The 23,087-nt window shown below is 42.2% G+C and overlaps 2 pseudogenes; both read left to right on the plus strand.

Moving 5' to 3' along the window:
- The first annotated feature begins 5,328 nt into the window (after window positions 1–5,328).
- On the plus strand, window positions 5,329–5,422 carry LOC118147092 (small nucleolar RNA U13; annotated as a pseudogene).
- A 16,871-nt stretch (window positions 5,423–22,293) lies between these two features.
- On the plus strand, window positions 22,294–22,738 carry LOC144578839 (large ribosomal subunit protein uL23 pseudogene; annotated as a pseudogene).
- Window positions 22,739–23,087: the final 349 nt, after the last annotated feature.

The raw sequence follows: 23,087 nt of genomic DNA on the forward strand, positions 1-23,087 counted from the left end.
GGTCACAAGGTCAAGAGATCAAGACCATCCTGGCCAACATGGTGAAAAAAAAAGTAGCCAGGTGTGGTGGTGCGCACCTGTAGTCTCAGCTACTCGGGAGGCTGAGGTAGGAGAATTGCCTGAACCCAGGAGGCAGAGATTGCAGAGAGAGAGATTTCACCACTGCACTCCAGCCTGGCGCTGGGTGACAGATCAAGACTGCCTCAAAAAAAAATAATAATAACTCTTTTGGTAATTTTTAATTTTAATGTGATTTTAAAAGGTGTAAGGGCTGGGCACAGTGGCTCATGCTTGTAATCCCAGCACTTTGGGAGGCCAAGGCAGGCAGATCACTTGAGGCCAGGAGTTGGAGACTAGCATGGTCAACAAGGTGAAAGACATGTTTGGTAGACAGGTCTCTATCAAAAATACAAAAATACAAAAATCAGCCTAGCATGGTGGCAAGTGCCTGTAATCCTAGCTACTTGGGAAGCTGAAGTGGAAGGAGTGCTTGAGCCCAGGAGGCGGGGATTGCAGTGAGCTGAGATTGCCCCACTGCACTCCAGCCTGGGCAACAGAGCAAGAATCAGCCTCAAAAAAAAGAAAAGTCATAAGAATGGTATAAAGAAGTCTCATTTACTCTTCACATCCAGATTCTCCAGATTTGATCCATTATTTTCCATACAGACAAACATAGGCACACACACACACAGACATAATCATTTCCCATATATATGTTTTATTTCTGAATCATTTGAGAGTAAATTGCAGATATGTTGCCACTTGTGCCCTAAATACTTCAGTGTTTATTTCCTAAGAACAAGGGCTTTCTCTTACACATAAGAGAATGTATTACAACACAAGTATCAAAATTAGGCAATTGACATTGATATAATGCTATCACCATATTCATACGACCATATTCATATTTTGTAATTGTCAAATAATGTCCTTCATAAGAAAGCAAAAATTTCCAGACTAAGATCCAATCTAGGACCACACATCATATTGAGCAAGCCTATCTCTTTAATCTGGAATGGTCTGTATTTGTCATTCATGACCTTGGCATTTTGAAAGTAAAGGACTGTTATTTTATAGCACATCCCTCACTTTGGCAGTCCCACGTTTCCTCATGATTAGATTGAGGCTGTGCATTTTTGATAGATAAATCACAAAATTGATATTATGCCCTCCTTAGCCTTCTTATGCATTTGATTAGGTGGCATGTGATTTTCATGTGGGCTTGTCTCCTTAATGGTAACGTTGACTTTGATGACTTGGTTAAGGTGGTGTCTGCCAGGCCTCTCCACTGTAAAGTTATTTCTCTCTTTGTAAATGATAAATATTTCGAAACAAGGTAGATGCCCTATTCTTCAAACTTTCACCCTCTATTTTTATCATCAATTATTTCTTCTACATTTATTTGTTGGTTTTTCTATTCTATGGAAAAGCTTTTCCTTCTCCATTTGTTTGTTTGCTTATCTATATCAGTATGGATTTGTGGAGTCCTACTTTATTCACTAGGTTAAAATCCATTACTATTATTTATTTATTATTCAATTAATTAATTTTATTTATTTATTTTTAGACAAAGTCTCACTCCTTGCCCAGGCTGGAATGCAATGGCATGATTTTGGCTCACTGCAACCTCCACCTCCTGGGTTAAAGCAATTCTCCTGCCTTAACCTCCCAATGAGCACCTGCCATTACACCAGGCTAATCCTTGCATTTTTATTAGAGACGAAATTTCACTATGTTGGCCAGGCTGGTCTTGAACCCCTGACCTCAGGTTATCCACCTGACCTGGGATTACAGGTGTGCTGGGATTACAGGTGTGAGCCACCGCCCCCAACCTACTATTATTATTTATTTCAATGCTCAGATTATCTTGGATTTGTCCAGTGGGAGCTCCTCAAATTGGGTGCCTTATCCTTTCAATACGCCTCCATCACTCTTTGAGGGTTTTCTTATTTTCTGGCATAACAAAATGTTCCAGGTTCATATTGTATTCTCCCTGCCCTAGCCCTGGAATCAGTCATTTCAGATCATACAGAGATGTGTGTATTTTTGTAAGTCTTAGATTGTTTTAGGCTCAGGATCTCTTCACCCTATTAAAAGCTATTGAAGAGCCAAAAAGCTTTCGTTTATGTGGACTATATCTATTATATTTACTGCATTAGAAATTAAGACCAGCTGGGTGCAGTGGCTCATGCCTGTAATCCCAGCACCTTGGGAGGCCCAGGCAGGTGGATCACCTGAGGCCAGGAGTTTGAGACCAGGCTGGCCAACATGGAGAAACCCTGTCTCTACTAAAAATATAAAAATTAGCTGGGCGTCGTGGCGGGTGCCTGTAATCCCAGTTACTGGTGGCTGAGGTCAGAGAATTGCTCGAACCTGGGAGGCAGATGTTACAATACATATATTCTGGGCTGGGTGTAGTGGCTCACACTTGTAATCAGAGCACCCTGGGAGACTGAGGCAGGCAGATCACTTGAGGTCAAGAGTTGGAGACCAGCCTGGTGCACACCTGTAGTCCCAGCCACTTGGGAGGCTGAGGCAGGAGAATCGCTTGAACCTGGTGGGGTGGAGGTTGCAGCAAGCTGAGATTGTGGCACTGCCCTCTAGCCTGAGGGACAGAGTGAGACTCCATCTCAAAAAAAAAAAAAAAGAATACATTCCGGAAATCACTCCATATCAGTTTATAGAGATCATCCTTATTCATTTTATCATTGCAAAGTACTCCACCATTTGGATGTACCATGGTTTAAGGACTTTCTCATGTTTGGCTTTCAGACTGCAATTCCAAACAGCGCTGCAAAGAACAATCTTGTTCATATGTGTTTTCATATTATTGAAGCTATATCCTCAGAACAACTTCCTAAAAGTGTGACTCATGTCAAAAAATAAACATGTGTGGCTTTGTTAGATATTGCCAAATTCTTCTTCACAAAGTTTGTACCAATTTGCATTTCCACTAGCAATGAATGGGAATTCCTGCCTCTTTCTCCACAGTCTTAGCAAACAAAATACAATATAGAAGACAGACATGTATTAGGCTCACAGGTTGTCTGCACAGCCAACACCAGTCACTTCTGAGAACCTTCTCCATTATCAATCTATGGGTTGACTGAATAAATGGACCCTAGCTAGGCCAGGGGCAGTGACTCGTGCCTGTAATCCCAACACTTTGGGAGGCTAAGGCAGGATGGAGGCCAGGAGTTTGAGACCAGCCTAGGCAACATGGTGAAACCCTGTCTCTACACAAAACACAAAAATTAGCCAGGCGTGCTGGTGTGCATCCATAGTCCCAGGAACTTGGGAAGCTGAGGTATGAGAATCACTTGAGCGCAGGGGGAGGACATTACAGTAAGCCAAGATTGTGTCTCTGCATTCCAGCCTAGGCAACAGAGAAAGACCCTGTCCCCACTGCCCCCCTCAAAAAAAAAAATCTACCCTTGCCATAGCTGAGCCTGAGATTAGGGCTAAGGTCTTAGTGTGTCTCAGGAAATTCGAAGTTGGGGCCTGCTCACTCATACATGGCCATATACCAACCAAAATAGAGAAAAGGATATATGTAAAATACTTTCTCCTACTATACTCTCACAACATAGGACACTGCTGTGACCAAATGTGGGGCAGGGGTGGGGAGGGGCGGGGCAGGAGGAGGGTATGGGTTTCCTCACACACCAAGCAAGCAATCAACTCTGGAACAGATTTTCCAACACCCACCAGTTGGATGTCTTCGTAACTGCCTGATGGGTTCTTCCGGCATAGACCCAAGCCACTGAGCCCATGGCATTGCGGTCAAGAAAAAGTTTAGAAGAAAGAGTTTAGTTGACATGATGCTGGCACTACACAGGAGACAGTTATCCCCCAAATCAATATCCCAGAATACTTGGAGGTTAGGGATTTTTCAAGGCTAGTTTGGTAGGCAGGAGGCTAGGGAAGAGGGCATGCAAATTGGCTGGGGATGCAATCATAGGGGTGTGCAAAGCAGTCCCTGTGCACTGAGTCGGCTTCTGGGTGGGGGAGGAGTCACTGGTCTGGGTGGGGCCATCCAGTACTTAGAAATGCAAAAGCCTGAAAAGATGTCTCGAAAGGCCAATCTTAGGCTCTATGATAGCGATGTTATTTACAGGATCAATTGAGGAAGTTCCAAATCTTGTGACCTTCAGAATAATGGCTGGTAATTATTTATTTACAGCACCCACATCTTAGTAGCATTCCGGCCCCTCTCTTCCTCCTAACTTCACGGCTGTTCATCAGTTTTACAAGAGTAGTTTAGTTTTTGGAAAGGGCTATCATCACGTAAACTATAAACTAAATTTCTCCCATGGTTTGCTTGGACTATGCTGAGGTTTGAGCAAGGACAGCCAGTCTGTGAGGATAGAGGCAAGATGGAGTTAGCCATGTCAGAGTTCTCTTGCTGTCGTAATCTTGCAGAGGCAGTTTCACCCTCGAGAATTCAATTCAATTCCGACATCATCTATCTGAAGGTAGCATCAAATCTCACGGATTGAGAGTTCAGTCCCACAAGACTGCCCCACTTCAGACGTCACAAGTAGTAGCTTGTCACCAATACTTCTGACTAACTGGCTGTAAATCAGGGTTCCCATTCCCCTTCCACAGGTTTGATTAAAGCTCTGTTTGATTTGCTAAAGCAGCTCACAGACCTTTGGGAAACACACACTTATCTTTACCTGTTTCTTATAAAGGATATTATAAAGGATACAGATGAACAACTAGATGGAAGAAATGCATAGGGCGAGGTATGGGGAAGGGGTGCAGAGCTTCCATGCCCCCTCCAGACACATCACCCTCTCAACACCTCCAAGTGTTCAGCAATCCAGAAGCTCTGATCCAATCTCTGTCCTTCGGGGTTTTATGGAGGGGGTCTTTAAATAAGCATGATTGATTACATCATTAGCCATTGGTGAACCATTCAAACTTCAGCTACTCTCTCCTCCCTGAGGCTGGGGTGGGGCTGAAATTTCCCACCCACCCTCTAATCATGTCCTGGGGCTATCCAGGAGCCCTCACTGTCCTGGGGCTATCCAGGAGCCCTAACCCTCACTGTCCTGGGGCTATCCAGGAGCCCTAACCCACCCACCCAAAGGTCAACTCATTAGCATACAAGGAGATTCCAAGGATTTTAGAAGTTGCATGCCAGGAAATGGGTAGAAGACCAAGTTGTATTTCACAATATCACAGGAGAGCAATCTGGTTTGCAGAAGCTGATATGAGAATGACCTCAGTTACTGATGACTTCTCTATTTCCTGTTCCAGAACCTGCAAGGTGTGGCTGAACTTTCCATCCTTGGATTGCAATAAAAACTTAAACTGCATGTGATCCTTTGTAGTTTATAAACATGATGATTGGGTTTCACACTCCTGTGGGAGATATGCCTCCCTCAAACCTCCGCACATTACCAGTAATCCGACATTAAAAAAAAAACAAAACCCAGGGGAGGTGGCTCACGACTGTAATCACAGCACTTTGGGAGGCCGAAGTGGGCAGATTACCTGAGGTAGGGAGTTGGAGACCAGCCTGGCCAACATGGAGAAACCCTATTAAAAAAAAAAAAAAAAAAAAAAAAAAAAATATATATATATATATATATACACACACACACACACATAAAACTTACTTTGCTGATATTATTACTTCTGATTACTCATAATAAAATAATCATAACTAGAGAAATAGCTACAATACAATGAGCTATGTACTTGATCATAAACCTACATTAATTAGGTTGCAGCTTGAGTTGCTCTCACATAGACCCAAATAAATACGAAAGAATTTGACTTTTCTCTGTGTCACAGTGTGAACATAAGCACTCCAGGGCTGTGAGGGCAGCTCTATGGTGTGGGCGACGCAGACTCCTTCAGTATTGTCACTCCATCATGGCTGCTCTCTTTAGTTTAAGATAGCTGCGTTACACCAGGCACAGTGGCTCACGCCTGTAATCCTAGCACTTTGGGAGGCCGAGGCAGGTGGATCACCTGAGGTCAGGAGTTTCAGACCAGCCTGGCCAACGTGGCAAAACCCTGTCTCTACTAAAATACAAAAATTAGCCAGGCATGATGGCACACACTTGCAATCCCAGCTATTTGGGAGGCTGAGGAAGGAGAATCGCTTGAACCGGGGAGGTAGAAGTTACAGTGAGCCGAGATTGCACCACTGCACTCTAGCCTGCATGTCAAGAGCGAGACTCCACCTCAATTAAAAAAAAAAAAATGATAGCTGCTGTAGCTCTTTCTACCTATCAACCTTTGGGCCACTGGAAAGAGAGAAAGAAACAAGGGTAAGTGTGCGTTTGGTTTTGTTGTTTTTTGAGACAGAGCCTCTGCTCTGTTGCCCAGGCTGGAGTGCTGTGGCGTGATCATAGCTCACTACAGCCTTGATCTCCTAGGCTCTATTGATCTTCCTGCCTGAGTCTCCCAAGTAGCCGGGACTGCAAATGTGTGCCACCATGCCTGGCTACTTTTTAAAACTTTTTTGTAGAGACAGGGCCTCACTATGTTGCCCGGGCTGGTCGAGAACTCTAGGCTCAAGGTGCCCTCCTGCCGCAGCTTCCCAAAGTGCTGGGATTAGAGGCCCACTGTGCCCAGCCATGCCTATTTTTTCAATAGTACACTATGAGACATACAGTCATGCATCAACGAGGGGGAGACATTCTGAGAAATGTGTTTTCAGCTGTTAGGCATGTACTTAGACAAACTTAGATGGCAGAGCCGACTACACACCTAGGCATATGGTATGGCCTATTGCTCCTATGCTACTAGGAGTGATGTAACTATGAGTACTGTAGGTGATTGCAACACAATGGTAAGTATTCGTGTATCTAAACCTAGAAAAGATATAGTAAAAACATGGCATAAAAGATAAAACATGGCACACCTGTATAGGGCACTTAACATGAATGGAAGGCCAGGCATGCTGGCTCACGCCTGTAATCACAGCACTTTGGGAAGCTGAGACGGGCGGAACATGAGGTCAGGAGTTTGAGACCAGCCTGACCAACATGGTGAAACCCCATCTCTACTAAAAATACAAAAATTAGCCGGGCGTGGTGGCTCTCGCCTGTAATCCCAGCTACTCGGGAGGCTGAGGCAGATGAATCGCTTGAACCTGGAGGCAGAGGTTGCATTGAGCCAAGATCAGGCCACTGCACGACAACCTACCTGGGTAACAGTGACACTACATCTCAAAAAAAAAAGAAGCCTGCAGGACTGAAAGTTGCTCTGCGTGAGTCAGTGAGTGGTGAGTGAATGAGAAGGCCTACGAAATATTTCTGTACACTATCATAGACTTTGTAAATAATATACACTTCCACTACACACATTTATTTATTTATTTATTTATTTATTTATTTATTTATTTATTTATTTATTTATTTTTGAGACAGAGTCTCGCTCTGTTGCCCAGGCTGGAGTGTAGTGGCACGATCACAGCTCACTGCAACCTTCACCTCCCAGTTTCAAGTGACCCTCCTGCCTCAGTCCCCTTAACAACTGAGATTACAGGCACACGCCACCATGCCCAGCTAATTTTTGTATTTTTAGTAGAGACAGGGTTTTGCCATGTTGCCCAGGTTGGTCTTGAACTTGGGACCTCAGGTGATCCAACCACCTCAGCCTCCCAAAGTGCTGGTATTACAGGCGCGAGCCACTGTGCCTGGCCTAAATGTATTTTTTTTTTTAAGTTTATTTCTTTAATAATAAATTAACTTTACCTTGCTATAACTTTTTTACTTTATAAAGTTTTAAATTTTAAAAACTGACTTTTGTCTTAACACTAAGCCTAAAAACAAGGACACTGTACAGCTCTACAAAAATATATTATTTCTTTATGTTCATATTCTATAAGCTTTTTCTGTTAAAAAAAATTTTTTTTTTTACTTTTAAACTTTTTTTTTTTTTTTTTTTTTTTTTAGACGGAGTTTCGCTCCTATTACCCAGTCTGGAGTGCAATGGTGCGATCTCGGCTCACCGCAACCTCCGCCTCCTGGGTTCAGGCAGTTCTCCTGCCTCAGCTTCCTGAGTAGCTGGGATTACGGGCACGCACCACCATGCCCAGCCAATTTTTTATATTTTTAGTAGAGATGGGTTTTCACCATGTTGGCCAGGATGGTCTCTATCTCTTGACCTCGTGATCCACCCGCCTCGGCCTCCCAAAGTGCTGGGATTACAGGCGTGAGCCACCATGCCTGGCTAAACTTTCCTTGTTAAAAACTAAAACACAAACACACACATTAGCCTAAACCTACACAAGGTCAGGATCATCAAGATCACTGTCTTTTTTTTTTTTTTTTTTTTGAGGTGGAGTCTCACTCTGTCGCCCAGGCTGGAGTGCAGTGGTACCATCTCTGCTCACCTCATGGATTCAAGCTATTCTCCTGCCTCAACCTCACAAGTAGCTGGGATTACAGGCGCCCACCACCATGCCTGGTTAATTTTTGTATTTTTAGTAGAGATGGAGTTTCACCATGTTGGTCAGGCTAGTATCAAACTCCTGACCTCAAATGATCTGCCTGCCTTGACCTCCCAAAGGACTGGGATTATAGGCATGAGCCACCACACTGGGCCAATGTCACTGTCTTTTACCTTTATATCTTCCCATTGGGGGGTCTTCAGGGCAATAACACTATGGAGTGTTCAACTTCTATGGTAACAATGCTGTCTTTTGGAATAAATACCTCCTGAAGGACCTGCCTGAGGCTGCTTTACAGTTCACTTTTTTTAATAGACAGGAAGAGTACACTCTAAAATAACAATTAAACATACAGTATACTAAACACATAAACAGGTAAATTATTTATTATCAAGTACAGTAGGTTTGTTTATACCAGCATCAGCACCACCACAGACATGTGAATAACGTGTCACACCACAAAGTTAGGATGGCTTTAGGAATTTTTCAGCTCCATTACAATCTTGCGGGACCACCATCATATACGTGGTCTGTCATTGACCAAAATGTTATGAGGTACATGACTGTATATAATTTCTCCTCACATCCCATTCAACAGAACCAAGTCGCACTGTCAAACCTACCTGCTAAGGAGTCTAAGAAATACAGCCTTTGGGCTGGGCGCAGTGGCTCACGCCTATAATCCCAGCACTTTGGGAGGCCTAGGCTGGCAGATCACAAGGTCAGGAGTTTGAGAACAGCCTGGCCAACATGATGAAACCCTGTCTTTACTAAAAATACAAAAACTAGCCAGCATGGTGGCAGGCACCCATAATCCCAGCTACTTCGGAGGCTGAGACAGGAGAATTCCTTGAACCCAGGAGACTGAGGCTGCAGTGAGTCAAGATTGTTACCATTGCACTCCAGCCTGGGTGACACAGTGAGACTCCATCTCAAAAAGAAAAAAAAAAAAAAGAAGTGGACTTTGGGCCAGATACAGTGGCTCATGCCTATAATTCCACCACTTTGGGAGGCTGAGGCAGGCATATCACTTGATGTCAGGTGTTTGAGACTAGCCTGGCCAATATGGTGAAACCCTGTCTCTACTAAAAATGCAAAAATTAGCCAGGCATGGCCAGGCATGGTGGCTCTTGCCTGTAATCCAAGCACTCTGGGAGGCCAAGGTGGGCAGATCACCTGAGGTTGGGAGGTTGAGACCAGCCTGACCAACATGGAGAAACCCCATCTCTACTAAAAATACAAAATTAGTCAGGCATGTGGCACATGCCTGTAATCACAGCTACTTGGGAGGCTGAGGCAGGAGAATCACTTGAACTCTCAAGGAGGAGGTTGTGGTGGCCCGAGATAGTGCCATTGCCCTCCAGCCTGGGCAACAAGAGCAAAACTCGGTCTCAAAAAAAAAAAAAAAAAATTAGCCAGGCATGGTGTCTGACACCAGCTACTCGGGAGGCTTAGGAAGGAGAATTGCTTGGACCTGGGAGGTGGAGGTTGCAGTGAACCAAGAGTTGCACCATTGCACTCCAGTTTGGGTGACAAGAGCAAGACTCTGTCTCAATAATAATAATAATAGAAGAAATATAGCCTTTGGTTGAATAGCCATGTGCTAGAGAAAGAGAGAGCATAAGAGAGACGACTAGCAGTCTTGGTTATAGTCCACTCCTGGTTACCCAAATATTTATGCTGCCCCTTCTTTTTTCTACATATAAAACATCATTTTCTCCCTTCCAAGTAAAATAATGCAGTGTTCCATCCAGCATTCAGTTCAAAATCTAGGATGTCAGTGATATTGCCCTCTTCATCAGGACCACCTATAACTCAGGTAAGCATCTTCGTCTTCTTTTTTTTTTTCTGCATGTGTGAGATGGAGTTTTGCTCTTATTGCACAGTCTGGAGTGCAATGGCATGTTCTCGGCTCATTGCAACCTCTGCCTCCCAGATTCAAGCAACTCTCCTGCCTCAGCCTCCCTAGTAGCTGGGATTACAGTCATGTGCCACCTTGCCTGGCTAATTTTGTATTTTGAGTACAGATTGGGTTTCTCCATGTTGGTCAGACTGGTCTTGAACTCCTGACCTCAGGTGATCCTTTCACCTCAGCCCCCAAAGTTCTGGGATCACAGGCATGAGCCACCACACCTGGTCTCAGGCGAGCATCTTCTAAAAGACAAGTTATCTGTCTGTTGTCCCACCTTCACCCACCAAAAATATAGTGGTGAATTAGGAATGGGTTAATTAAAGCCCCCTTTCAGAAAAGAAAAGAAAGGAGGGAAAGAACAATCACTGGACTACTGCAATGATAAAATTCCTATTGACCTTAAATTGCAGATTTCCCAGCATACTATTGCCAAGTACATTTGATTCTGATTCTGTCAAGGAATGTCCTTGTTCATTGTTCTTTCTGGCTCTTGGCTCTCCCGTTAGTTATTCTCCATAGCCACATCTAAAGTGATATTGAAGAGTGTGCTCTCGTGTAGGTTCTGTTTGGGTGGCTGCAGGGGATGCTTCAGAAGTTGAAGAGCTACAGATTATTAAAGGCCAACCTTGTGAATTTTCAATCTATTTCTGATGTATTTTCTTCTGTTCAGTTCTTTGGTCAAGTAACCACAGCCATAAATCTTTTCTGGAAAGAGTTCTTAGGGCTGAAGACTTTCCTCTTTTACTCACTAGCTGGTATATGGCACAAAGTCTACACTTGAAATATTATGATGGATACTCTGAGGCTGTATAAAGCAATATCCTTGGGCTGGAAGGCAACTTTATTATTCTGGCTGGCTCTCATTGTCTGGTTTGGCAAAGAAACTTGAGAAGCCTTTACAAACCCTCCTGTGAGAAAATGTATTTTATTCCAGTCTGCATTCCAACTGGCTAATTCTTGCCTTGGTTCATCAGTCTCACAGAACTTGGCTAAAAGCAGCAAAAAGCAGTCAAAATACATAAACATTGATATTTCTCAAACACCCCTCCTAGAACTAAGGGCCTGACTGACATGTGAACTGTCTTCCAAGACATTGCAGGAGATAATTTGTCCGAAACTAATATAGCTACCATAGATTTCTTTGATTAGTGTTAGTGTGGTGTATCTTTATTCATCCTTTAACTTTACATCTGTGCCTGCATATTTAAAGTGGGTTTCTTGTAAACAACATATAGTTGGATGTCGTTCTTTTATCCACTCCGATAGTCTCTGTCTTTTGATTAATGTATTTAGATCATTCACATTTAAAGTGATCATTGATATAGTTGGATTAATATGTACTGTAACTGTAGTTTATTTTATTTCATTGCTCTTATTCTGTTTCCTTTTTGTTTTCCACTCTTTTTCTTTCTTGTTTCATTTTATTAATATTATTATTTTTTGAGGGGGGGCTCACTCTGTCACCCAGGCTGGAGTGCAGTGGTGCAATCTTGGCTCACTGCAACCTCCACCTCCTGGGTTCAAGTGATTTTCCTGCTTGAGCCTCCTAAGTAGCTGGGATTACAGGCACCCCCCATCATGCATGACTAATTTTTGTATTTTAGTGGAGATGGGGTTTCACCATGTTGGCCAGAATGGTCTCAAATCCTGCCTGACCTCAAGTGATCCACCCACGTTGGCCTCCCAAAGTGCTGGGATTGCAGGCTACAGCCACAATGCCTGGAGACTTATTTGGTTTTGATTGAGCATTTACATGATTCCATATATTCTTCTTTCTTAGTATATCAATTATACTCTAAAAATGTTTCCAGTCATTGCCCTAGAGTTTGCAATATACATTTACCAATAATATATGTCCACTTTCAAATAACACTAAAGTCGTGGGTAGTACAGGTACCTTATAGCATAGTGTTTCCAATTCTTTCTTCCCATTCCTTATAATGTCATATATTTCACTAATCCATAAGCTATAATCATCCAATATATTGTTGCTACTATTTTGAATGAACTGTTTTTTGTTAGATGAATTAAGAATAACAAAACTAAAACACATTATTTTACCTTCATTTCTCAAACACTTTTTTTTTTTTTTCTTTGAGACATTCTCGCCATATCACCCAGGCTGAAGTGCAATGGCGCAATCTTGGCTCACTGCAACCTCCACCTCCCTGGTTCAAGCAATTCTCCTTCCTCAACCTCCCAAATAGCTGGGATTAAAGGCACCTGCCAACATGCCTGGCTAACTTTTTGTATTTTTAGTAAAGGTGGGGTTTCGCCATGTTGGCCAGGCAGGTCTTGAACTCCTGACCTCAGATGATTCACTCACCTCAGCCTCCCAAAGTGCTGGAATTACAGGCATAAGCCACCACACCTGGACCTCACACACTTTTTTTTACACAGATGCAAGTTTCTGACCTATAACATTTCATTCTCTCTGGAGAACTTCTTTTAGCATTTCTTGCAAGGCAAGTCTGTGGGAGATATGTTTCCTCTATTTGTATTTGTTTAAGAAAGTTTTTCTTTTTACTGGATACAGAATTCTAGGTTGCTGGTTTTTTCTTTCAATGCTTTAAATATTTTATTTCACTCTCTTCTTGCTTGCATGATTTCTGAAGAGAAAACCAGTGCAATTCTTTTTTTTTTTTTTTTTGAGATGGAGTCTTGCTTTTGTCACCCAAGCTGGAGTGCAATGGTGCAACCTTGGCTCACTGCAAACTCCTCCTCCCCAGTTCCAGCAATTCTCCTGCCTCAGCCTCTTGAGTAGCTGGGATTACAGACGTATACCACCACACCTGGCTAATTTTTGTATTTTCAGTAGAGACAGGTTTCACCATGTTGGCCAGGCTGGTCTCAAACCTCTGACCTCAAGTGATTTGCCTGTCTCGGCCTCCCAAATTGTGCTGGAATTACAGGCATAAGCCACTGTCCCTGGCCGTAATTCTTATCCTTATTCCTCTATAGATAAGGTGGTTTTCTTCGCCCTCTGGCTTCTTTCTAGATTTTCTTCTTGTTTTCGACTTTATGTAGTCTGAATACAGTACATCCAGGTGCAGAATTTTTGTTGTTTATCCTGCATGGTACTATCTGAACTTCGTGGATCTGCGATTTATTGTCTTTTGTTAATTTTGGACAATTCTTAGCTATTATTACTTCAAAAATTTATTTTGTTTCTCCTTCAGGAAGTCAATTATGCATATGTTACACCTTTTGTAATTATCCCACGGTTCTTGGATATCCTGCAGTGGTGTGATCATAGGTCACTGTAGCCTCAAACTCCCAGGCTCAAGTGGTCCTCCCACCAAAGCCTCCCAAGCAGCTGGGACTATGGATGAATGCCACCATGCCCAGCTAATTTAAAAACAAGTTGTAGAGATGAGGTCTCACTTTGTTACCCAGACTGGTCTCAAACTTTTTAAAAAATTGTAGTAAAAAACATATATAGGCCAGGCACAGTGGATCATGCCTGTAATCCCAGCACTTTGCGAGGTCAAGGCGGGTGGATCATGAGGTCAGGAGTTTGAGACCAGCCTGACCAAAGTGGTAAAACCCCATCTCTACTAAAAATACAATAATTAGCTGGACATGGTGGCACACACCTGTAATCCCAGCTACTCAGGAGGCTGAGGCAGGGAAATCTCTTGAACCTGGGAGGCAGAAGTTGCAGTGAGCCAAGATGATACCACTGCACTCCAGCCTGGGCAGCAGAGCGAGACTCCGTCTCAAAATAAACAAATAAATAATAAATAAAAAACACGTATACAATTTACCTTAACTATTTTTAAGTGTATAGTTCTGTAGCATTAATTACATTCAGGAATCTCTGCAATTTTTTAATCTTGTAAAATTGAAACTTTATATCCATTAAAAAACAATTCCGTATTTCTACCTCTCCCAAGCCCCTGGTAAACACTATTTTTCTTTCTGTCTCTATAAATATGACTAGTTTACATACGCTATATAAGTTAAATCATATAGGATCTGTCTTTTTGTGACTGGTTTATTTCACATAGCATAACATTGTCAGGGTTTATCCATGTTATAGCATTTGACAGGATTTCCTTCCTTTTTTGTTTTTTTGAGACGGAGTTTTGCTTTTGTTGCCCAGGTTGGAGTGCAATGGTGCAATCTCAGCTCACTGCAACCTCCGCCTCCTAGGTTCAAGCGATTCTCATGCCTCAGCCTCCTGAGTAGTTGGGATTACAGGTGTGCACCACCACACCCGGCTAATTTTTGTATTTTTAGTAGAGACAGGATTTCACCATGTTGGCCAGGCTGGTCTGAAACGCTTGACCTCAGGTGATCCACCTGCCTCAGTCTTCTGAAGTGCTGGGATTACAGGCGTGATCCACTGTGCATGGCCAATTTCCTTCTTTTTAAAACTGAACAAGATTCCATTATATATTTACACCACATTTTGTTTATCCATTAATCCATTGATGAACATTTGAGTTGCTTCCACCCCTTGGCTGTTGAGAATAACACTGCTATGAACATGGGTGTGCAAATACGTCTGAGGCCCTGCTTTGCGTTCTTTTAGATACATACCTAGAAGTGGAATTGCTAGACTATATGGTAATTCCATTTTTATTAATTTTTTGAGGGACCACCATACTGTTTTCTATAGTGGCTGCACCATTTTATATTCCCACCATCAATGCACAGGGCTTCTGATTTCTTTACATCCTCATCAACACTAATTTTATTTATTTATTTACATATTTTTACTTTATTTCTTTTTTTAAGACGGAGTCTCACTGTGTTGCGCAGTGGCGTGATCTTGGCTCACTGCAACCTCCACCTCCTGGGTTCAAGCAATTCTCCCCCTTCAGCCTCCTGAGTAACTGGAATTACAGGGGCACACCACCAGACCTGGCTATTTTTTGCATTTTTAGTAGAGACGGGGTTTCACCGTGTTAGCCAGGCTGGTCTCTTAACTCCTGACCTCAGCAGATCCTCCCACCTCTGCCTCCCAAGGTGCTAGGATTACAGTGGTGAGCCACCGCACCTGGCTTTATTCATGTATTATTTGTTTTGATTGTATTTATTCTAATGGGTGTGAGGTGATATCTCATTGTGGTTTTGATTTGCATTTCTCTAATGATTATTGATATTGAACATCTCTTTATATTTGTTGGCCATTTGTATTTCATCTTTGGAAAAATGTCAGTCCTTTATCCATGTTTAAATTAGGTTATTTTCTTTTTCTTCTTTCTTTTTTCTTTCGTTTTTTTTTGAGACGAAATGTTGCTCTGTCACCCAGGCTGGAGTACAATGTCACAATCTCGGCTCACTGCAACCTCCGCCTCCTGCATTCATGTGATTCTCCTGCTTCAGCCTTCCAAGTAGCTGGGATTACAGACAGGCACCACCCTGCCCCACTAATTTTTGTATTTTTAGTAGAGGAGGGGTTTCGTCATGTTGGCCAGGTTGGTCTCAAACCCCTGACCTCAAGTGATCCACTTGCCCCCGCCTCCCACAGTGCTGGCGTTACAGGCTTGAGCCACTGTGCCCAGCCTGCATTTTTCTTGTTGAGCTGGAGACTAATTTTTATATGGAACATATAGAATCAGATACGCAGCTAGGGTAGTCCAGTAGAAGTCATTATGTGGATTATTAGATTTGTGCATTTTATCTATCAACAAAGAAGATCAACATAAAAAAAGACTGCTTCATAAGAAAGGATAGAAAAAACTGAACCAAGCAACTAACAAACAAAAAAATGGAAAGCATTCTCTTGACCTACCACTACCATGGTGTCTTCTACATGTGGTGTAGGGTTTGCAGTTCTGGTTGCTGAATGTCAAGGAAAAGAGAATTCATCTCAATAAGGTCCAGAAATCTGTGGAATAGGGAACGAACTAAAGCAGAGGTCATAATCTGGTTGCCATTTTCATCTATATTTTCCTACAGAAAGTTAAGTCTTTACATGGAATGAAGTTTGTCATTTAATCTTTGTTTTCTCCAAATGTTTTCTAATTCTCTCAACATTATTGATTGAATAATTTATTTTCCTCTATCCTAATTTATATGCTTTAGTCTTATATGAATTTCAGTGTATTTATGATTGTCCTAGTCTTTTTATTTATTTCTGTGCCAGAATCACAGTATTATAACTATTGTAGATTTTTATTTATTAAAAAAATTTTTTTGAGATGGAGTTTTGCTCCTGTCACCCAGGTTGAAGTACAGTGGCACGATCTTGGCTCACTGCAACCTCAGCCTCCCAGGTTTAAGCAATTCTCCTGCCTCAGCCTCCCAAGTAGCTGGGATTACAGGCACCTGCCATCACACCCAGATAATTTTTGTAGTTTTAGTAAAGAGAAGGTTTCACCATGTTGGCCAGGCTGGTCTCAAACTCCTGACCTCAGGTGATCTGCCCACCTCTGCCTCCCAAAATCTGGGATTACAGGCATGAGCCACCTCACCCAGCCTAGATTTTTAATATCTAAGTAAGAGTCCAATGAGTCCACCTCTCACTATTTATTCCTACTCCAATTTAGTAATAATCCCTTCCCGCTAAATTGTAGCCAAATACATACACACACATACACACACACGCACACGGAATTGGCCCTGCGTTTCCATGGGTTCTGTATCTGCAGATTCAACCACCTGTGGATAGAAAATGTAGTTAGGCCTACTATAGTTGCACCTATAGTGAACAATATAGTATAACAACAATTTATGTAGCATTCACATTGTATTAGATATTATAAGTAATCTAAAGATGAGTATAAGTATACAGGAGGATATGCACAGGTTATATACAAATACTATGCCATTTTATTTATTTATTTATTTTTGAGACTAGGTTTCACTCTTGTTGCCCAGTCTGCAGTGTAACAGCTCGATTTCGGTTCACTGCAACCTCTGCCTCCCGCTTCAAGCAATTCTCCTGCCTCAGCCTCCCAACTAGCTGGGAATACCATGCCTGGCTAATTTTGTATTTTTAGTAGAGATGGGGTTTCTCCATGTTGGTCAGGTTGGTCTCAAACTCGTGATCATGTGATCCGCCTGCCTCGGCCTCCTAAAGTACTGGGATTACAGGTATGAGCCACTGTGGCTGGCCACTATGCCTGGCCACTATGCCATTTTATATAATAAACTTGAGCAACTGCACATTTTAGTTTCTGAGGTGGCATCCTCGAACCAATCCCCCGTGGATACCAAGGGACAACTGGATATGGCTGACAGGTGGTGACTATAGATCCCAGCCTGTCTTCTTGACTGGTGTGGTCATGTGACTAGGTTCAAGTCAATGGTGAGTTAAAATTAGTGTGCAACTTCCAGCTCATCCCCTTAAAGAAATATCTACTTAGCTTGGACTCTCCCTTGGACTGGAATGTGGAAGTGGAGGTTAGTCAGCTTCTACCACGTGGAAAAGATAGCAACTCAGATAACAGCAGCACAAGATAGAAAAAATCAGGACTCCTGAATAACTTTGTGGAGTACAGCTTCATTGTAACACTGGACCCATTCACCGCTAGATAATTTGGTGAGAGAAAAGAGAAAAAAAACTTCTATCTTATGTAAGCCCTATATTTTGTGTTTCTGTGCCTTTAGTTTAACTAACAAAAAGCTGTTAAGAATAACTCCCGACTTTTTTTTAGAGACAGGGTCTTGCTATGTTGCCCAGGTTGATCTTGAACTCCTGGGCTCATGCAATCTTCCTACCTCAGCCCCCCAAAGTGCTGTGATTACAGGTGTGAGCTACTGCACCTGGCCAGAATAACTGTTTTTTTATTCCGAAAGTGGTATATGTCAATTGTAGAAAATTAAGAAAACAGTGAACAAAAAGAAGAAATATAACATGTTTCTTAATAATTCTATTATTGAGAAATGAATATTTGGAAGTATCTACTTTTGTTTTGTGTGATCTCAATAATGATAGATATATATGTGAATAGGTAGCTAAATACATTTACAAAAACAATTATATAGACAAATTAGATATATAAACACAAATAGGATTATACTTTACATGTTGAGTTGTGATATAATTTTTAAATTTAACAATGCATCATGAATGTTTCCATGTAATGAAATATTTTTCTGGATGTAGTAGAGTTTATTTAACAGGCTGGGTATGGTGGCTCACGCCTGTAATCTCAGCATTTTAGAAGGCCAAAGTGGGCGGGTTACCTGAGGTTAAGAGTTCAAGATCAGCCTGGCCAATGTGGTAAAACCCCATCTCCTAAAAATACAAAAATTAGCAGGATGTGGTAGCACACGCCTGTAATCCCAGCTACTCAGGAGGCTGAGGTTGGAGAATAGCTTGAACCCAGGAGGTGCAGGTTGCGGTGAGCCGAGATCGCGCCACTGCACTCAGACCAGGTGACAGAGCGAGACTCCATCTCAAAACAAACAAACACACAAACAAAAAACAACACCTATTGGACATCTACCCTGCTACAAAATTTAAACCATTATAAATAGTATTAAACATCTTTGTAAAAATATATTTGTGTTTATCCATGATGATTCACTTAGGATAAATTCTGAGTGAGATTTCTTTTTTAAAAATAGTATCAAATAATTTTATTATAAATCTCTGTATTGTTGCTGTTGTTTTAAATAATTTTCAGCCAGGCTGGAGTGCTATGGCATGATCTCGGCTCACTGCCTCCTCAGTAGTTGGATTACAGGGGCACACCACCACGCCCAGCTAATTTTTGTACTTTTAGTAGAGATGGGTTTTATCACGTTGGGCAGGCTGGTCTCGAACTCCTGACTTCAGGTAATCCTCCCACCTTGGCCTCCCAAAGTGCTGGATTACAGGTGTGAGCCAACCAGCCCAGCCTTATAAATCTTAAGCCATTTATTAACCATTCATTTTTCTTAAAAAACACAAATGTGATAAACTAAACATACCGCAGACTCAGTAGCCCTTGCAGAACAGGAAGAGGCCCTGGACAGCGAGCCTGCAAATGCTTTTCTTTTTTCTTTTTTTGAGATGGAGTCTCACTCCATCAACCAGGCTGGAGTGCAGTGGCGCAATCTTAGTTCACTGCAACCTCCACCTCCTGGGTTCAAGCGATTCTCCTGCCTCAGCCTTCGAAGTAGCTGGGACTACAGGCGTGTACCACAACACCCTGCTGATTTTTGTGTTTTTAGTGGAGCCGGAGTTTCATCATGTTGTCCAGGCTGTTCTCAAACTCCTGACCTCAGGCGATCCACCCACCTTGGCCTCCCAAAGTTCTGGGATCACAGGCATGAGCCACCATGCCCAGCTGCAAATGTTTTTCTTTATACCTAATGTTCAAACTTCCTCACACATTCTAGGGTTCCGTGTTTTGTCACCTCTTACAAAGGAAAGGAAACCAGCTAAAAGATTCATGTACAAGAAGGTCATAACAACTTTCAAGATATCTGATGCTAGTGGTTTCTACATTCTAGTTTGCAACTCCGAGAAACAATATCAAATAAGCACTGTCAAATTCCTACTCCCAGGTACTCTTTATATTGTTATTGTTCTTTGAAATTACCTTTGGGACTGGTTACGTTCTCTCACTGTAGCTTTTGTGTATTCCAGAGCACACACCCTAAAGTCCACAGTCTCCATGTTCAAATATAAAAGTCTGTTTTGGGGCAATCCCAGGCTACTGCAGTGTTTTTAAATCTTTCTGTAGTGTCTACTGGGTGTCCTATCCTTGAACAGGCTGGTCAAAAGGCAGCACAATGCAGGGGACAGCACTGTCAACTTCCCCACTGCCAAACTTGCTCCCCATTCAAACCGGACACTGCCTATATAGCCAAGGCTGAAATCTCGAAATCAATGAGACCTTGGCCTATCTTCATTCTGAAGTTGCACTCTATGTAACCAAAGTCACTTCTTCACCAACAATTAAATGGAGCTTTCAAAAGGGATTGGGCATGTTCCTGGGAAGCACCCTGAGATGGAGCTGGAGGGTCCTGGTCTGCAGGGCTCTGGAGGGGGCTCTGGCACCACTGCTGTCTTCTGGGCACCCAGGAACTCATGAAATCCTCATTCCATTGGTGGCCTGAGGATGTGGTTTAATTCTGGATTCACTACCTGAGAAATAACCCTGTCTAATTCAGCCTCCAGTGTCCCTGACTGAACCACACTTTGCCTCAGACCATTTCACAATAGGCTTTTGTGCATCAGAAGATTCCAGTCCTGCTCATCCAGGTGTGTGGACATCAAATGCTCGGCTTTCAGCCTCGGGTTCTGGTAAGTTGGCTTGGTGTCCACAGGGGCCAGGTAGCATAAACGGAAGCTGCCGAATGGGCCTGGCTCTTGAGCTGCTCCAGGATGAGAGCAGTGAGCTGCGGGTTGCCGGAAGGCAGAGCCGGGATCATGGTGCCTGCCTTGCCTCTGTCTCACCCATTGAGGGAGACCAAATATGGCTTCTTCTCCAGGACAGAGGTGGTGACAGGGGCGAAGGAGAAGGAGGCCAACAAGTGAGATTTGTGAGTCAAGGAATACGCAAAATTTTTTACATGTATTGTCAAATTGCCCTTTAGAAAGTATTTAAAAGTGTAGTGTACAAGAATATCACTTTCTCCTTGATTTTTCTGACATTAGCTATTGGGGCTTTCAATATTTTTATTTTTTAGAGATGTGGGGAGAAGAGGTCTCTTTACTTTGCCCAAGCTGGCCTTGAACTCTTGGGCTCAAGAGTTCTTCTCATCTCAGCTTCAGAGTAGCTTGGACGACAGCTGTGCACCACCATACTGGCATAGATATTATGGGATTCTGATGAATAAAAATTCTTGAAATTCTTTATTTTTCATTTTCAAAGATATTTGAAAGGGATGTTGAGAGAGACTTCATTGGGATCTGTTGGTAAAAGGAAACTGGACATAAATAGGATGGGGTTCTGAGGTCTAGAGAGGACACAGATGGGCCAACTCTTTGTTCAAGTTCACTGGGTAGAGCCAAGGGACCATTACTGAGAGCATGTCATAAGAAAATACCAGATTAGATTCATGGTAAACAGGATCACCAATCCAACCAGGGCTATACTTAGAGATGAACTCTGGCTGCAAAGCCAGAAAACTGAAGGGAGGTGGTAGAGAAGGTCTGAAGCATGTGGACCATGCTAGAGTGACCTGGAACGTGCTACAACAAGGTACAGTAGCTCTTGAATTAGTTGCGCAATTGAGAATATCAATTCTAGACTCAGACTGCCTGGGTGCACAGTGTTAGGGATTATTGCGATCATGATTTCCACTGACGACAGCATCCTATGCTCATATCCACTGAGTGAAAAAGGGGTTAGAAGTATTTAAGGGAGAATAATTGCTTAACATTTTGATATAATTATCACCAGTTCAGTAAAGTGTAAAACAAAAATTGAACATACAACCCTCAGGAAGAGGTGATAAAATTGCTATTTTGTCTAAATGATATGATTGTGTATCTAGAAAACCTTAGAGAATTAATTAGTGCTTAGTAATGAACTGTGTGACCTTGGGCAAATTATGTCTTCTCACTGGGCTTGTTTTTCCATCTATACATTAGGATAATAACTATAATTAATTTATAAGATCATTGTGAAGATTTGCTGAGAAAATACATTTAAAACCCACGACATAGTGCTTGCCATTTGACAACTGCCCAACACTATAGGATACTGTACTTTTTCGTCACTCTTGTTATTTTTATTATGGCAGCTATAGGGTGAATTTGTAAAAATCATTACCATAACTATATATCTTCTATAAAAGGTTAAACTATGATGGAGCGAAAAGTTTCATTTGTAGTCAGAAAAAAAAATTTTTTAATTGAAAAAATTATAGAGATTAGGTCTCCCTGTATTGCCCACACTGGTCTTGAACTCCTGAGTTCAAGGGATCCTCCCGCCGTGGCCTCCCAAAAGTGCTAGGATTACAGGCGTGAGCCACCGTCCAGGCCAAAAAAAATCTTATGAAATTTTCAAGAATAATTTTTAGAAAAAATACTAGACTCTTTGAAGCATATTCCAAAATCCTTTTTCACAAGATGGCCCTGAAAGTGAAGAAGGAAGCTCCTACCCCTCCTAAAGCCGAAGCCAAAGTGAAGGCTTTAAAGGCCAAGAAGGCAGCGTTGAAAGGTGTCCACAGCCACACACACACAAAAGATCCTCCCGTCACCCACCTTGCGGTGGCCCAAGATCCCCAGAAGAGCCTGCCCAGGAGAAACAAACTTGACCCCTATGCTATCATCAAGTTTCCGCTGAGTCGGCCATGAAGAAGATAGAAGACAACAACACACTTGTGCTCACTGTGAATGTTAAAGCCAGCAAGCACCAGATCAAACAGGCTCTGAAGAAGCTCTATGACATGAGGTGGCCAAGGTCAGCACCCTCATTTGGCCTGGTGGAGAGAAGACGGCGTATGTTCCACTGGCTCCTGATTATGATGCTTTGGATGTTGCCTACAAAATTGGGATCATCTTAACTGAGTGAATTCTAAAAATATGTGTATCTTTTCACAATAAAGAAAGAAAAGAAAGAGAGAGAGAACTCCAAAATCTACTTAGAAAAAATAACACGAATAAGCAAAGGAAACTACCATCTTCTGGAAAGTTTCAATATTATAAAGATGTCAGGTTTAACAAAATTCGAATCAAATCTCAACCAAATTTTGGGGGAGGAACTTTAATGATGTTAAGTCTCTGCATGAATGAGTGGCAAATGAGATAATAATAGTCAGCAAACTTTATTGTGCAAGGGCCAGGTCAAGAAGAATAAAAATGTTCATAAGCTACGTTTCCCTCCTTTAAGTTCCAAGAATTTAATTAAAAAGATAAAAAAT

Source organism: Callithrix jacchus, chromosome 13 (genome assembly GCF_049354715.1).
Source record: "Callithrix jacchus isolate 240 chromosome 13, calJac240_pri, whole genome shotgun sequence".
NCBI classification, from domain to species: Eukaryota; Metazoa; Chordata; class Mammalia; order Primates; family Cebidae; genus Callithrix; species Callithrix jacchus.